The 16,579-nt window shown below is 38.1% G+C and overlaps 15 pseudogenes; all 15 read right to left on the bottom strand.

The window, feature by feature from the left end:
- Positions 1 to 172: 172 nt before the first annotated feature.
- On the bottom strand, positions 173 to 291 carry LOC127966238 (uncharacterized; annotated as a pseudogene).
- Positions 292 to 659: 368 nt separating this feature from the next.
- Positions 660 to 778, bottom strand: LOC127960714 (uncharacterized; annotated as a pseudogene).
- Positions 779 to 1,414: 636 nt separating this feature from the next.
- LOC127958865 (uncharacterized) lies at positions 1,415 to 1,533 on the bottom strand (annotated as a pseudogene).
- A 1,401-nt stretch (positions 1,534 to 2,934) lies between these two features.
- On the bottom strand, positions 2,935 to 3,053 carry LOC127958857 (uncharacterized; annotated as a pseudogene).
- A 1,403-nt stretch (positions 3,054 to 4,456) lies between these two features.
- Positions 4,457 to 4,575, bottom strand: LOC127958852 (uncharacterized; annotated as a pseudogene).
- Positions 4,576 to 5,975: 1,400 nt separating this feature from the next.
- LOC127966236 (uncharacterized) lies at positions 5,976 to 6,094 on the bottom strand (annotated as a pseudogene).
- Positions 6,095 to 6,462: 368 nt separating this feature from the next.
- On the bottom strand, positions 6,463 to 6,581 carry LOC127960703 (uncharacterized; annotated as a pseudogene).
- Positions 6,582 to 7,218: 637 nt separating this feature from the next.
- Positions 7,219 to 7,337, bottom strand: LOC127958848 (uncharacterized; annotated as a pseudogene).
- Positions 7,338 to 8,738: 1,401 nt separating this feature from the next.
- On the bottom strand, positions 8,739 to 8,857 carry LOC127966233 (uncharacterized; annotated as a pseudogene).
- Positions 8,858 to 9,226: 369 nt separating this feature from the next.
- Positions 9,227 to 9,345, bottom strand: LOC127958846 (uncharacterized; annotated as a pseudogene).
- A 1,401-nt stretch (positions 9,346 to 10,746) lies between these two features.
- On the bottom strand, positions 10,747 to 10,865 carry LOC127958835 (uncharacterized; annotated as a pseudogene).
- Positions 10,866 to 11,220: 355 nt separating this feature from the next.
- On the bottom strand, positions 11,221 to 11,339 carry LOC127958830 (uncharacterized; annotated as a pseudogene).
- A 1,412-nt stretch (positions 11,340 to 12,751) lies between these two features.
- On the bottom strand, positions 12,752 to 12,870 carry LOC127958826 (uncharacterized; annotated as a pseudogene).
- A 369-nt stretch (positions 12,871 to 13,239) lies between these two features.
- On the bottom strand, positions 13,240 to 13,358 carry LOC127960681 (uncharacterized; annotated as a pseudogene).
- Positions 13,359 to 13,995: 637 nt separating this feature from the next.
- Positions 13,996 to 14,114, bottom strand: LOC127962771 (uncharacterized; annotated as a pseudogene).
- Positions 14,115 to 16,579: the final 2,465 nt, after the last annotated feature.

Raw genomic sequence — 16,579 nt, 5'->3', positions numbered from 1 at the left:
AAGATTATTATATAATTAGTAATAAATTTCCAATAATATTAGAGCACCTGGTATTAACAGGGGGTCTCCCATCCAAACACTACACAGGTCAATGACTGCTAAGATTCAAAGAATGGGCATTCACTCTTTTTTTTTTCAAGATTATTATATAATTTGTGAAAAATTTACAAAAATCTTAAAGCAACTGGTATTACCAGGGGGTCTCCCATCCAATTACTAACCAGGCCCAAACCTGCTTAGCTTCCGAGCTCAGACATGATCTGGCATAGCCAGGGTGGTATGGCCATAAGCGAAGACTGCTGCAAAGAGAGAGCTATTTAAAGATCAGTCAATCTAATCGCCGGTACATTATATAAGTAGGAAAGAAAACCCTAAAGCTTAAAGCACCTGGTATTCCCAGGCGGTCTCCCATCCAAGCACTAACCAGGCCAATACCTGCTAAGATTAAGAGATCGGGCATTGACTCTTTTTTTTTATTTTATTTTTTTAGATTATTATATAATTAGTAATAAATTTCCAATAATATTAGAGCACCTGGTATTCCGAGGCGGTCTCCCATCCAGACACTAAACAGGTCCATGACTGCTAAGATTCAAAGAATGGGCATTGACTCTTTTTTTTTTCAAGATTATTATATAATTTGTGAAAAATTTACAAAAATCTTAAAGCAACTGGTATTACCAGGGGGTCTCCCATCCAATTACTAACCAGGCCCAAACCTGCTTAGCTTCCGAGCTCAGACATGATCTGGCATAGACAGGGTGGTATGGCCATAAGCGAAGACTGCTGCAAAGAGAGAGCTATTTAAAGATCAGCCAATCTAATATAAGTAGGAAAGAAAACCCTAAAGCTTAAAGCACCTGGTATTCCCAGGCGGTCTCCCATCCAAGCACTAACCAGGCCAATACCTGCTAAGATTAAGAGATCGGGCATTGACTCTTTTTTTTTTTTTTTTTTTTTTTTTTAAAGATTATTATATAATTAGTAATAAATTTCCAATAATATTAGAGCACCTGGTTTTCCGAGGCGGTCTCCCATCCAAACACTAAACAGGTCCATAGCTGCTAAGATTCAAAGATTGGGCATTGACTCTTTTTGTTTCAAGATAATTATATAATTAGTACAAATTTCCAAAAATATTACAGCAACTGGTATTCTGAGGCGGTCTCCCATCCAAGCACTAAACAGGTCCATACCTGCTAAGATTAAGAGATCGGGCATTGACTCTTTTTTTTTTTTTTTAAGATTATTATATAATTAGTAATAAATTTCCAATAATATTAGAGCACCTGGTATTCCGAGGCGGTCTCCCATCCAGACACTAAACAGGTCCATGACTGCTAAGATTCAAAGAATGGGCATTGACTCTTTTTTTTTTCAAGATTATTATATAATTTGTGAAAAATTTTCAAAAATCTTAGAGCAACTGGTATTACCAGGGGGTCTCCCATCCAATTACTAACCAGGCCCAAACCTGCTTAGCTTCCGAGCTCAGACATGATCTGGCATAGCCAGGGTGGTATGGCCATAAGCGAAGACTGCTGCAAAGAGAGAGCTATTTAAAGATCAGCCAATCTAATCGCCGGTACATTATATAAGTAGGAAAGAAAACCCTAAAGCTTAAAGCACCTGGTATTCCCAGGCGGTCTCCCATCCAAGCACTAACCAGGCCAATACCTGCTAAGATTAAGAGATCGGGCATTGACTTTTTTTTTTTTTTTTTTTTTTTTTAAAGATTATTATATAATTAGTAATGAATTTCCAATAATATTAGAGCACCTGGTTTTCCGAGGTGGTCTCCCATCCAAACACTAAACAGGTCCATAGCTGCTAAGATTCAAAGATTGGGCATTGACTCTTTTTGTTTCAAGATAATTATATAATTAGTACAAATTTCCAAAAATATTACAGCAACTGGTATTCTGAGGCGGTCTCCCATCCAAGCACTAAACAGGTCCATACCTCCTAAGATTCAAAGATTGGGCATTTACTCTTTTTTTTTTTTTTGTTGCAAGATTATTATGTAATTAGTAAAAATTGCCAAAAATATTACAGCAACTGGTATTTCCCGGCCGTCTTCCATCCAAGTACTAACCAGGCAAAACCTGCTATTATTCAGAGATCGGGCATTGACTTTTTTTTTTTTTTTCAAGATTATTATATAATTTGTGAAAAATTTCCAAAAATCTTAAAGCAACTGGTATTACCAGGGTGTCTCCCATCCAATTACTAACCAGGCCCATACCTGCTAAGATTCAGATATGGGGCATTGACTCCTTTCTTTTTTTCTTGCAAGATTATTATATAATTTGTGAAAAATTTCCAAAAATCTTAAAGCAACTGGTATTACCAGGGGGTCTGCCATCCAATTACTAACCAGGCCGAAACCTGCTTAGTTTCCGAGCTCAGACATGATCTGGCATAGCCAGGGTGGAATGGCCATAAGCGAAGACTGCTGCAAAGAGAGAGCTATTTAAAGATCAGCCAATCTAATCGCCGGTACATTATACAGGACCAAACCTGCTTAGCTTCCGAGAGCAGACGAGATCAGGCATAGCCAGGTTGTTACGGTCGCAAGCGAAGGATACTGCAAAGAGAAGACTATTTAAAGATCAGCCAATCAAATCGCCCATACATTATATAAGTAGGAATGAAAATCCAAAAGCTTACAGCACCTGGTATTCCGAGGCGGTCTCCCATCCAAGCACTAACCAGGCCAATACCTGCTAAGATTAAGAGATCGGGCATTGGCTCTTTTTTTTAAGATTATTATATAATTAGTAATAAATTTCCAATAATATTAGAGCACCTGGTATTACCAGGGGGTCTCCCATCCAAACACTACACAGGTCAATGACTGCTAAGATTCAAAGATTGGGCATTCACTCTTTTTTTTTTCAAGATTATTATATAATTTGTGAAAAATTTACAAAAATCTTAGAGCAACTGGTATTACCAGGGGGTCTCCCATCCAATTACTAACCAGGCCCAAACCTGCTTAGCTTCCGAGCTCAGACATGATCTGGCATAGCCAGGGTGGTATGGCCATAAGCGAAGACTGCTGCAAAGAGAGAGCTATTTAAAGATCAGCCAATCTAATCGCCGGTACATTATATAAGTAGGAAAGAAAACCCTAAAGCTTAAAGCACCTGGTATTCCCAGGCGGTCTCCCATCCAAGCACTAACCAGGCCAATACCTGCTAAGATTAAGAGATCGGGCATTGACTTTTTTTTTTTTTTTTTTTTTTTTTTTAAAGATTATTATATAATTAGTAATGAATTTCCAATAATATTAGAGCACCTGGTTTTCCGAGGCGGTCTCCCATCCAAACACTAAACAGGTCCATAGCTGCTAAGATTCAAAGATTGGGCATTGACTCTTTTTGTTTCAAGATAATTATATAATTAGTACAAATTTCCAAAAATATTACAGCAACTGGTATTCTGAGGCGGTCTCCCATCCAAGCACTAAACAGGTCCATACCTCCTAAGATTCAAAGATTGGGCATTTACTCTTTTTTTTTTTTGTTGTTGCAAGATTATTATGTAATTAGTAAAAATTGCCAAAAATATTACAGCAACTGGTATTTCCCGGCCGTCTTCCATCCAAGTACTAACCAGGCAAAACCTGCTATTATTCAGAGATCGGGCATTGACTTTTTTTTTTTTTCAAGATTATTATATAATTTGTGAAAAATTTCCAAAAATCTTAAAGCAACTGGTATTACCAGGGTGTCTCCCATCCAATTACTAACCAGGCCCATACCTGCTAAGATTCAGATATGGGGCATTGAATCCTTTCTTTTTTTCTTTCAAGATTATTATATAATTTGTGAAAAATTTCCAAAAATCTTAAAGCAACTGGTATTACCAGGGGGTCTGCCATCCAATTACTAACCAGGCCGAAACCTGCTTAGTTTCCGAGCTCAGACATGATCTGGCATAGCCAGGGTGGAATGGCCATAAGCGAAGACTGCTGCAAAGAGAGAGCTATTTAAAGATCAGCCAATCTAATCGCCGGTACATTATACAGGACCAAACCTGCTTAGCTTCCGAGAGCAGACGAGATCAGGCATAGCCAGGTTGTTACGGTCGCAAGCGAAGGATACTGCAAAGAGAAGACTATTTAAAGATCAGCCAATCAAATCGCCCATACATTATATAAGTAGGAATGAAAATCCAAAAGCTTACAGCACCTGGTATTCCGAGGCGGTCTCCCATCCAAGCACTAACCAGGCCAATACCTGCTAAGATTAAGAGATCGGGCATTGGCTCTTTTTTTTTAAGATTATTATATAATTAGTAATAAATTTCCAATAATATTAGAGCACCTGGTATTCCGAGGCGGTCTCCCATCCAGACACTAAACAGGTCCATGACTGCTAAGATTCAAAGAATGGGCATTGACTCTTTTTTTTTTCAAGATTATTATATAATTTGTGAAAAATTTACAAAAATCTTAGAGCAACTGGTATTACCAGGGGGTCTCCCATCCAATTACTAACCAGGCCCAAACCTGCTTAGCTTCCGAGCTCAGACATGATCTGGCATAGCCAGGGTGGTATGGCCATAAGCGAAGACTGCTGCAAAGAGAGAGCTATTTAAAGATCAGCCAATCTAATCGCCGGTACATTATATAAGTAGGAAAGAAAACCCTAAAGCTTAAAGCACCTGGTATTCCCAGGCGGTCTCCCATCCAAGCACTAACCAGGCCAATACCTGCTAAGATTAAGAGATCGGGCATTGACTCTTTTTTTTTTTTTTTTTTTTTTTAAAGATTATTATATAATTAGTAATGAATTTCCAATAATATTAGAGCACCTGGTTTTCCGAGGCGGTCTCCCATCCAAACACTAAACAGGTCCATAGCTGCTAAGATTCAAAGATTGGGCATTGACTCTTTTTGTTTCAAGATAATTATATAATTAGTACAAATTTCCAAAAATATTACAGCAACTGGTATTCCGAGGCGGTCTCCCATCCAAGCACTAAACAGGTCCATACCTCCTAAGATTCAAAGATTGGGCATTTACTCTTTTTTTTTTTTTGTTGCAAGATTATTATGTAATTAGTAAAAATTGCCAAAAATATTACAGCAACTGGTATTTCCCGGCCGTCTTCCATCCAAGTACTAACCAGGCAAAACCTGCTATTATTCAGAGATCGGGCATTGACTTTTTTTTTTTTTTCAAGATTATTATATAATTTGTGAAAAATTTCCAAAAATCTTAAAGCAACTGGTATTACCAGGGTGTCTCCCATCCAATTACTAACCAGGCCCATACCTGCTAAGATTCAGATATGGGGCATTGACTCCTTTCTTTTTTTCTTGCAAGATTATTATATAATTTGTGAAAAATTTCCCAAAATCTTAAAGCAACTGGTATTACCAGGGGGTCTGCCATCCAATTACTAACCAGGCCGAAACCTGCTTAGTTTCCAAGCTCAGACATGATCTGGCATAGCCAGGGTGGAATGGCCATAAGCGAAGACTGCTGCAAAGAGAGAGCTATTTAAAGATCAGCCAATCTAATCGCCGGTACATTATACAGGACCAAACCTGCTTAGCTTCCGAGAGCAGACGAGATCAGGCATAGCCAGGTTGTTACGGTCGCAAGCGAAGGATACTGCAAAGAGAAGACTATTTAAAGATCAGCCAATCAAATCGCCCATACATTATATAAGTAGGAATGAAAATCCAAAAGCTTACAGCACCTGGTATTCCGAGGCGGTCTCCCATCCAAGCACTAACCAGGCCAATACCTGCTAAGATTAAGAGATCGGGCATTGGCTCTTTTTTTTTAAGATTATTATATAATTAGTAATAAATTTCCAATAATATTAGAGCACCTGGTATTAACAGGGGGTCTCCCATCCAAACACTACACAGGTCAATGACTGCTAAGATTCAAAGAATGGGCATTCACTCTTTTTTTTTTCAAGATTATTATATAATTTGTGAAAAATTTACAAAAATCTTAAAGCAACTGGTATTACCAGGGGGTCTCCCATCCAATTACTAACCAGGCCCAAACCTGCTTAGCTTCCGAGCTCAGACATGATCTGGCATAGCCAGGGTGGTATGGCCATAAGCGAAGACTGCTGCAAAGAGAGAGCTATTTAAAGATCAGTCAATCTAATCGCCGGTACATTATATAAGTAGGAAAGAAAACCCTAAAGCTTAAAGCACCTGGTATTCCCAGGCGGTCTCCCATCCAAGCACTAACCAGGCCAATACCTGCTAAGATTAAGAGATCGGGCATTGACTCTTTTTTTTTATTTTATTTTTTTAGATTATTATATAATTAGTAATAAATTTCCAATAATATTAGAGCACCTGGTATTCCGAGGCGGTCTCCCATCCAGACACTAAACAGGTCCATGACTGCTAAGATTCAAAGAATGGGCATTGACTCTTTTTTTTTTCAAGATTATTATATAATTTGTGAAAAATTTACAAAAATCTTAAAGCAACTGGTATTACCAGGGGGTCTCCCATCCAATTACTAACCAGGCCCAAACCTGCTTAGCTTCCGAGCTCAGACATGATCTGGCATAGACAGGGTGGTATGGCCATAAGCGAAGACTGCTGCAAAGAGAGAGCTATTTAAAGATCAGCCAATCTAATATAAGTAGGAAAGAAAACCCTAAAGCTTAAAGCACCTGGTATTCCCAGGCGGTCTCCCATCCAAGCACTAACCAGGCCAATACCTGCTAAGATTAAGAGATCGGGCATTGACTCTTTTTTTTTTTTTTTTTTTTTTTTTTAAAGATTATTATATAATTAGTAATAAATTTCCAATAATATTAGAGCACCTGGTTTTCCGAGGCGGTCTCCCATCCAAACACTAAACAGGTCCATAGCTGCTAAGATTCAAAGATTGGGCATTGACTCTTTTTGTTTCAAGATAATTATATAATTAGTACAAATTTCCAAAAATATTACAGCAACTGGTATTCTGAGGCGGTCTCCCATCCAAGCACTAAACAGGTCCATACCTGCTAAGATTAAGAGATCGGGCATTGACTCTTTTTTTTTTTTTTTTAAGATTATTATATAATTAGTAATAAATTTCCAATAATATTAGAGCACCTGGTATTCCGAGGCGGTCTCCCATCCAGACACTAAACAGGTCCATGACTGCTAAGATTCAAAGAATGGGCATTGACTCTTTTTTTTTTCAAGATTATTATATAATTTGTGAAAAATTTTCAAAAATCTTAGAGCAACTGGTATTACCAGGGGGTCTCCCATCCAATTACTAACCAGGCCCAAACCTGCTTAGCTTCCGAGCTCAGACATGATCTGGCATAGCCAGGGTGGTATGGCCATAAGCGAAGACTGCTGCAAAGAGAGAGCTATTTAAAGATCAGCCAATCTAATCGCCGGTACATTATATAAGTAGGAAAGAAAACCCTAAAGCTTAAAGCACCTGGTATTCCCAGGCGGTCTCCCATCCAAGCACTAACCAGGCCAATACCTGCTAAGATTAAGAGATCGGGCATTGACTTTTTTTTTTTTTTTTTTTTTTTTTAAAGATTATTATATAATTAGTAATGAATTTCCAATAATATTAGAGCACCTGGTTTTCCGAGGTGGTCTCCCATCCAAACACTAAACAGGTCCATAGCTGCTAAGATTCAAAGATTGGGCATTGACTCTTTTTGTTTCAAGATAATTATATAATTAGTACAAATTTCCAAAAATATTACAGCAACTGGTATTCTGAGGCGGTCTCCCATCCAAGCACTAAACAGGTCCATACCTCCTAAGATTCAAAGATTGGGCATTTACTCTTTTTTTTTTTTTTGTTGCAAGATTATTATGTAATTAGTAAAAATTGCCAAAAATATTACAGCAACTGGTATTTCCCGGCCGTCTTCCATCCAAGTACTAACCAGGCAAAACCTGCTATTATTCAGAGATCGGGCATTGACTTTTTTTTTTTTTTTCAAGATTATTATATAATTTGTGAAAAATTTCCAAAAATCTTAAAGCAACTGGTATTACCAGGGTGTCTCCCATCCAATTACTAACCAGGCCCATACCTGCTAAGATTCAGATATGGGGCATTGACTCCTTTCTTTTTTTCTTGCAAGATTATTATATAATTTGTGAAAAATTTCCAAAAATCTTAAAGCAACTGGTATTACCAGGGGGTCTGCCATCCAATTACTAACCAGGCCGAAACCTGCTTAGTTTCCGAGCTCAGACATGATCTGGCATAGCCAGGGTGGAATGGCCATAAGCGAAGACTGCTGCAAAGAGAGAGCTATTTAAAGATCAGCCAATCTAATCGCCGGTACATTATACAGGACCAAACCTGCTTAGCTTCCGAGAGCAGACGAGATCAGGCATAGCCAGGTTGTTACGGTCGCAAGCGAAGGATACTGCAAAGAGAAGACTATTTAAAGATCAGCCAATCAAATCGCCCATACATTATATAAGTAGGAATGAAAATCCAAAAGCTTACAGCACCTGGTATTCCGAGGCGGTCTCCCATCCAAGCACTAACCAGGCCAATACCTGCTAAGATTAAGAGATCGGGCATTGGCTCTTTTTTTTAAGATTATTATATAATTAGTAATAAATTTCCAATAATATTAGAGCACCTGGTATTACCAGGGGGTCTCCCATCCAAACACTACACAGGTCAATGACTGCTAAGATTCAAAGATTGGGCATTCACTCTTTTTTTTTTCAAGATTATTATATAATTTGTGAAAAATTTACAAAAATCTTAAAGCAACTGGTATTACCAGGGGGTCTCCCATCCAATTACTAACCAGGCCCAAACCTGCTTAGCTTCCGAGCTCAGACATGATCTGGCATAGCCAGGGTGGTATGGCCATAAGCGAAGACTGCTGCAAAGAGAGAGCTATTTAAAGATCAGTCAATCTAATCGCCGGTACATTATATAAGTAGGAAAGAAAACCCTAAAGCTTAAAGCACCTGGTATTCCCAGGCGGTCTCCCATCCAAGCACTAACCAGGCCAATACCTGCTAAGATTAAGAGATCGGGCATTGACTCTTTTTTTTTTTTTTTTTTTTTTAAGATTATTATATAATTAGTAATAAATTTCCAATAATATTAGAGCACCTGGTATTCCGAGGCGGTCTCCCATCCAGACACTAAACAGGTCCATGACTGCTAAGATTCAAAGAATGGGCATTGACTCTTTTTTTTTTCAAGATTATTATATAATTTGTGAAAAATTTACAAAAATCTTAGAGCAACTGGTATTACCAGGGGGTCTCCCATCCAATTACTAACCAGGCCCAAACCTGCTTAGCTTCCGAGCTCAGACATGATCTGGCATAGCCAGGGTGGTATGGCCATAAGCGAAGACTGCTGCAAAGAGAGAGCTATTTAAAGATCAGCCAATCTAATCGCCGGTACATTATATAAGTAGGAAAGAAAACCCTAAAGCTTAAAGCACCTGGTATTCCCAGGCGGTCTCCCATCCAAGCACTAACCAGGCCAATACCTGCTAAGATTAAGAGATCGGGCATTGACTTTTTTTTTTTTTTTTTTTTTTTTTTTAAAGATTATTATATAATTAGTAATGAATTTCCAATAATATTAGAGCACCTGGTTTTCCGAGGCGGTCTCCCATCCAAACACTAAACAGGTCCATAGCTGCTAAGATTCAAAGATTGGGCATTGACTCTTTTTGTTTCAAGATAATTATATAATTAGTACAAATTTCCAAAAATATTACAGCAACTGGTATTCTGAGGCGGTCTCCCATCCAAGCACTAAACAGGTCCATACCTCCTAAGATTCAAAGATTGGGCATTTACTCTTTTTTTTTTTGTTGTTGCAAGATTATTATGTAATTAGTAAAAATTGCCAAAAATATTACAGCAACTGGTATTTCCCGGCCGTCTTCCATCCAAGTACTAACCAGGCAAAACCTGCTATTATTCAGAGATCGGGCATTGACTTTTTTTTTTTTCAAGATTATTATATAATTTGTGAAAAATTTCCAAAAATCTTAAAGCAACTGGTATTACCAGGGTGTCTCCCATCCAATTACTAACCAGGCCCATACCTGCTAAGATTCAGATATGGGGCATTGACTCCTTTCTTTTTTTCTTGCAAGATTATTATATAATTTGTGAAAAATTTCCAAAAATCTTAAAGCAACTGGTATTACCAGGGGGTCTGCCATCCAATTACTAACCAGGCCGAAACCTGCTTAGTTTCCGAGCTCAGACATGATCTGGCATAGCCAGGGTGGAATGGCCATAAGCGAAGACTGCTGCAAAGAGAGAGCTATTTAAAGATCAGCCAATCTAATCGCCGGTACATTATACAGGACCAAACCTGCTTAGCTTCCGAGAGCAGACGAGATCAGGCATAGCCAGGTTGTTACGGTCGCAAGCGAAGGATACTGCAAAGAGAAGACTATTTAAAGATCAGCCAATCAAATCGCCCATACATTATATAAGTAGGAATGAAAATCCAAAAGCTTACAGCACCTGGTATTCCGAGGCGGTCTCCCATCCAAGCACTAACCAGGCCAATACCTGCTAAGATTAAGAGATCGGGCATTGGCTCTTTTTTTTTAAGATTATTATATAATTAGTAATAAATTTCCAATAATATTAGAGCACCTGGTATTACCAGGCGGTCTCCCATCCAGACACTAAACAGGTCCATGACTGCTAAGATTCAAAGAATGGGCATTGACTCTTTTTTTTTTCAAGATTATTATATAATTTGTGAAAAATTTACAAAAATCTTAGAGCAACTGGTATTACCAGGGGGTCTCCCATCCAATTACTAACCAGGCCCAAACCTGCTTAGCTTCCGAGCTCAGACATGATCTGGCATAGCCAGGGTGGTATGGCCATAAGCGAAGACTGCTGCAAAGAGAGAGCTATTTAAAGATAAGTCAATCTAATCGCCGGTACATTATATAAGTAGGAAAGAAAACCCTAAAGCTTAAAGCACCTGGTATTCCCAGGCGGTCTCCCATCCAAGCACTAACCAGGCCAATACCTGCTAAGATTAAGAGATCGGGCATTGGCTCTTTTTTTTAAGATTATTATATAATTAGTAATAAATTTCCAATAATATTAGAGCACCTGGTATTCCGAGGCGGTCTCCCATCCAGACACTAAACAGGTCCATGACTGCTAAGATTCAAAGAATGGGCATTGACTCTTTTTTTTTTCAAGATTATTATATAATTTGTGAAAAATTTACAAAAATCTTAGAGCAACTGGTATTACCAGGGGGTCTCCCATCCAATTACTAACCAGGCCCAAACCTGCTTAGCTTCCGAGCTCAGACATGATCTGGCATAGCCAGGGTGGTATGGCCATAAGCGAAGACTGCTGCAAAGAGAGAGCTATTTAAAGATCAGCCAATCTAATCGCCGGTACATTATATAAGTAGGAAAGAAAACCCTAAAGCTTAAAGCACCTGGTATTCCCAGGCGGTCTCCCATCCAAGCACTAACCAGGCCAATACCTGCTAAGATTAAGAGATCGGGCATTGACTTTTTTTTTTTTTTTTTTTTTTTTTTTTTTTTTTTTTTAAAGATTATTATATAATTAGTAATGAATTTCCAATAATATTAGAGCACCTGGTTTTCCGAGGCGGTCTCCCATCCAAACACTAAACAGGTCCATAGCTGCTAAGATTCAAAGATTGGGCATTGACTCTTTTTGTTTCAAGATAATTATATAATTAGTACAAATTTCCAAAAATATTACAGCAACTGGTATTCTGAGGCGGTCTCCCATCCAAGCACTAAACAGGTCCATACCTCCTAAGATTCAAAGATTGGGCATTTACTCTTTTTTTTTTTTTTGTTGCAAGATTATTATGTAATTAGTAAAAATTGCCAAAAATATTACAGCAACTGGTATTTCCCGGCCGTCTTCCATCCAAGTACTAACCAGGCAAAACCTGCTATTATTCAGAGATCGGGCATTGACTTTTTTTTTTTTTCAAGATTATTATATAATTTGTGAAAAATTTCCAAAAATCTTAAAGCAACTGGTATTACCAGGGTGTCTCCCATCCAATTACTAACCAGGCCCATACCTGCTAAGATTCAGATATGGGGCATTGACTCCTTTCTTTTTTTCTTGCAAGATTATTATATAATTTGTGAAAAATTTCCAAAAATCTTAAAGCAACTGGTATTACCAGGGGGTCTGCCATCCAATTACTAACCAGGCCGAAACCTGCTTAGTTTCCGAGCTCAGACATGATCTGGCATAGCCAGGGTGGAATGGCCATAAGCGAAGACTGCTGCAAAGAGAGAGCTATTTAAAGATCAGCCAATCTAATCGCCGGTACATTATACAGGACCAAACCTGCTTAGCTTCCGAGAGCAGACGAGATCAGGCATAGCCAGGTTGTTACGGTCGCAAGCGAAGGATACTGCAAAGAGAAGACTATTTAAAGATCAGCCAATCAAATCGCCCATACATTATATAAGTAGGAATGAAAATCCAAAAGCTTACAGCACCTGGTATTCCGAGGCGGTCTCCCATCCAAGCACTAACCAGGCCAATACCTGCTAAGATTAAGAGATCGGGCATTGGCTCTTTTTTTTTAAGATTATTATATAATTAGTAATAAATTTCCAATAATATTAGAGCACCTGGTATTACCAGGCGGACTCCCATCCAGACACTAAACAGGTCCATGACTGCTAAGATTCAAAGAATGGGCATTGACTCTTTTTTTTTCAAGATTATTATATAATTTGTGAAAAATTTACAAAAATCTTAGAGCAACTGGTATTACCAGGGGGTCTCCCATCCAATTACTAACCAGGCCCAAACCTGCTTAGCTTCCGAGCTCAGACATGATCTGGCATAGCCAGGGTGGTATGGCCATAAGCGAAGACTGCTGCAAAGAGAGAGCTATTTAAAGATCAGTCAATCTAATCGCCGGTACATTATATAAGTAGGAAAGAAAACCCTAAAGCTTAAAGCACCTGGTATTCCCAGGCGGTCTCCCATCCAAGCACTAACCAGGCCAATACCTGCTAAGATTAAGAGATCGGGCATTGACTCTTTTTTTTTTTTTTTTTTTTTTAAGATTATTATATAATTAGTAATAAATTTCCAATAATATTAGAGCACCTGGTATTCCGAGGCGGTCTCCCATCCAGACACTAAACAGGTCCATGACTGCTAAGATTCAAAGAATGGGCATTGACTCTTTTTTTTTTCAAGATTATTATATAATTTGTGAAAAATTTACAAAAATCTTAAAGCAACTGGTATTACCAGGGGGTCTCCCATCCAATTACTAACCAGGCCCAAACCTGCTTAGCTTCCGAGCTCAGACATGATCTGGCATAGACAGGGTGGTATGGCCATAAGCGAAGACTGCTGCAAAGAGAGAGCTATTTAAAGATCAGCCAATCTAATATAAGTAGGAAAGAAAACCCTAAAGCTTAAAGCACCTGGTATTCCCAGGCGGTCTCCCATCCAAGCACTAACCAGGCCAATACCTGCTAAGATTAAGAGATCGGGCATTGACTCTTTTTTTTTTTTTTTTTTTTTTTAAGATTATTATATAATTAGTAATAAATTTCCAATAATATTAGAGCACCTGGTTTTCCGAGGCGGTCTCCCATCCAAACACTAAACAGGTCCATAGCTGCTAAGATTCAAAGATTGGGCATTGACTCTTTTTGTTTCAAGATAATTATATAATTAGTACAAATTTCCAAAAATATTACAGCAACTGGTATTCCGAGGCGGTCTCCCATCCAAGCACTAAACAGGTCCATACCTCCTAAGATTCAAAGATTGGGCATTTACTCTTTTTTTTTTTTTTTTTGCAAGATTATTATGTAATTAGTAAAAATTGCCAAAAATATTACAGCAACTGGTATTTCCCGGCCGTCTTCCATCCAAGTACTAACCAGGCAAAACCTGCTATTATTCAGAGATCGGGCATTGACTTTTTTTTTTTTTTTCAAGATTATTATATAATTTGTGAAAAATTTACAAAAATCTTAGAGCAACTGGTATTACCAGGGGATCTCCCATCCAATTACTAACCAGGCCCAAACCTGCTTAGCTTCCGAGCTCAGACATGATCTGGCATAGCCAGGGTGGTATGGCCATAAGCGAAGACTGCTGCAAAGAGAGAGCTATTTAAAGATCAGCCAATCTAATCGCCGGTACATTATATAAGTAGGAAAGAAAACCCTAAAGCTTAAAGCACCTGGTATTCCCAGGCGGTCTCCCATCCAAGCACTAACCAGGCCAATACCTGCTAAGATTAAGAGATCGGGCATTGACTCTTTTTTTTTTTTTTTTTTTTTTTTTTAAAGATTATTATATAATTAGTAATGAATTTCCAATAATATTAGAGCACCTGGTTTTCCGAGGCGGTCTCCCATCCAAACACTAAACAGGTCCATAGCTGCTAAGATTCAAAGATTGGGCATTGACTCTTTTTGTTTCAAGATAATTATATAATTAGTACAAATTTCCAAAAATATTACAGCAACTGGTATTCCGAGGCGGTCTCCCATCCAAGCACTAAACAGGTCCATACCTCCTAAAATTCAAAGATTGGGCATTTACTCTTTTTTTTTTTTTGTTGCAAGATTATTATGTAATTAGTAAAAATTGCCAAAAATATTACAGCAACTGGTATTTCCCGGCCGTCTTCCATCCAAGTACTAACCAGGCAAAACCTGCTATTATTCAGAGATCGGGCATTGACTTTTTTTTTTTTCAAGATTATTATATAATTTGTGAAAAATTTCCAAAAATCTTAAAGCAACTGGTATTACCAGGGTGTCTCCCATCCAATTACTAACCAGGCCCATACCTGCTAAGATTCAGATATGGGGCATTGACTCCTTTCTTTTTTTCTTGCAAGATTATTATATAATTTGTGAAAAATTTCCAAAAATCTTAAAGCAACTGGTATTACCAGGGGGTCTGCCATCCAATTACTAACCAGGCCGAAACCTGCTTAGTTTCCGAGCTCAGACATGATCTGGCATAGCCAGGGTGGAATGGCCATAAGCGAAGACTGCTGCAAAGAGAGAGCTATTTAAAGATCAGCCAATCTAATCGCCGGTACATTATACAGGACCAAACCTGCTTAGCTTCCGAGAGCAGACGAGATCAGGCATAGCCAGGTTGTTACGGTCGCAAGCGAAGGATACTGCAAAGAGAAGACTATTTAAAGATCAGCCAATCAAATCGCCCATACATTATATAAGTAGGAATGAAAATCCAAAAGCTTACAGCACCTGGTATTCCGAGGCGGTCTCCCATCCAAGCACTAACCAGGCCAATACCTGCTAAGATTAAGAGATCGGGCATTGGCTCTTTTTTTTTAAGATTATTATATAATTAGTAATAAATTTCCAATAAAATAGCACCTGGTATTCCGAGGCGGTCTCCCATCCAGACACTAAACAGGTCCATGACTGCTAAGATTCAAAGAATGGGCATTGACTCTTTTTTTTTTCAAGATTATTATATAATTTGTGAAAAATTTACAAAAATCTTAGAGCAACTGGTATTACCAGGGGGTCTCCCATCCAATTACTAACCAGGCCCAAACCTGCTTAGCTTCCGAGCTCAGACATGATCTGGCATAGCTTTTTTTTTTTTTTTTTTTTTTTTTTTATTCAATAATTTCACATTTGACATATACATAAATTCCAATGCGTGTCACATCATTATCATATTCACTCATTCTATATTCATTATTGAATTTCACCCTCCATTATACGCTTATACTTACAATCCTAATTATCCAGGCATATTTATCATATGTTCTTTAAAGCATTGCAGAACTCTAGCATTGTTCCCCGTAAACCATATCATTCGCTATATCCAGTCTACTAAAAACTGTATTAAAATCTCCCATTACAATAATATTTTCCCATTTCTCCATCTGACCATTTAAATCCTTAAAAAACATTTTCTTTTCTGCCTCTTCATTTGGCGCATGTACATTACACACAAAAACATTTTCCCCTCCTATAACCATTTTCACAATAATACATTTCCCTCCATTATCCCGATATATGATTTCAACATCATCATTCATGTGTCTTTTACATAAAACCGCAACGCCTTTCCCAATCCCCCCACCATTGTTATAATAAATTCCTCCTCTCCAACTTCTTTTAAAACATTCAATCATTTCATCTTTCCAAAATGTTTCTTGTAATAATATCACATCAGCTTTTTTGCATAGCGCTTTCATTTTCCCAAATTTATCAATTTTTGTTAAACCCCTCACATTGATTGAAACAAAACAAAGAGCCATTAACAACAAAACATTCATTTTTCATACTTTTCTCCCACATTCTCCATTAAAACTCCATCTTCATTTGTACCTGAGTTTCTTCTCCTTCTCTGTCCTTTTTCTCTACTTTCTCCTACATATGTTTTGGTGTCCAATATTCCTCTCTTCATTCCCCTCCTCAGCTCCTCCAAATTTACTTCTATGCATTCCTCTACTTGCTCCTTCTCCTTTTTTTCCTCCTGTCTTTCTTTTATTATAACATCCACCGGACCCCTACACCCCTCTATCATATGTTCCACCATTTCAAACCCCTC

The sequence above is a fragment of the Carassius gibelio genome, chromosome A3 (assembly GCF_023724105.1).
Source record: "Carassius gibelio isolate Cgi1373 ecotype wild population from Czech Republic chromosome A3, carGib1.2-hapl.c, whole genome shotgun sequence".
Taxonomy (NCBI): Eukaryota; Metazoa; Chordata; class Actinopteri; order Cypriniformes; family Cyprinidae; genus Carassius; species Carassius gibelio.
Note: the sequence above shows the minus strand (reverse complement) of the source record. Positions and strands in the feature narration are given on the sequence as shown.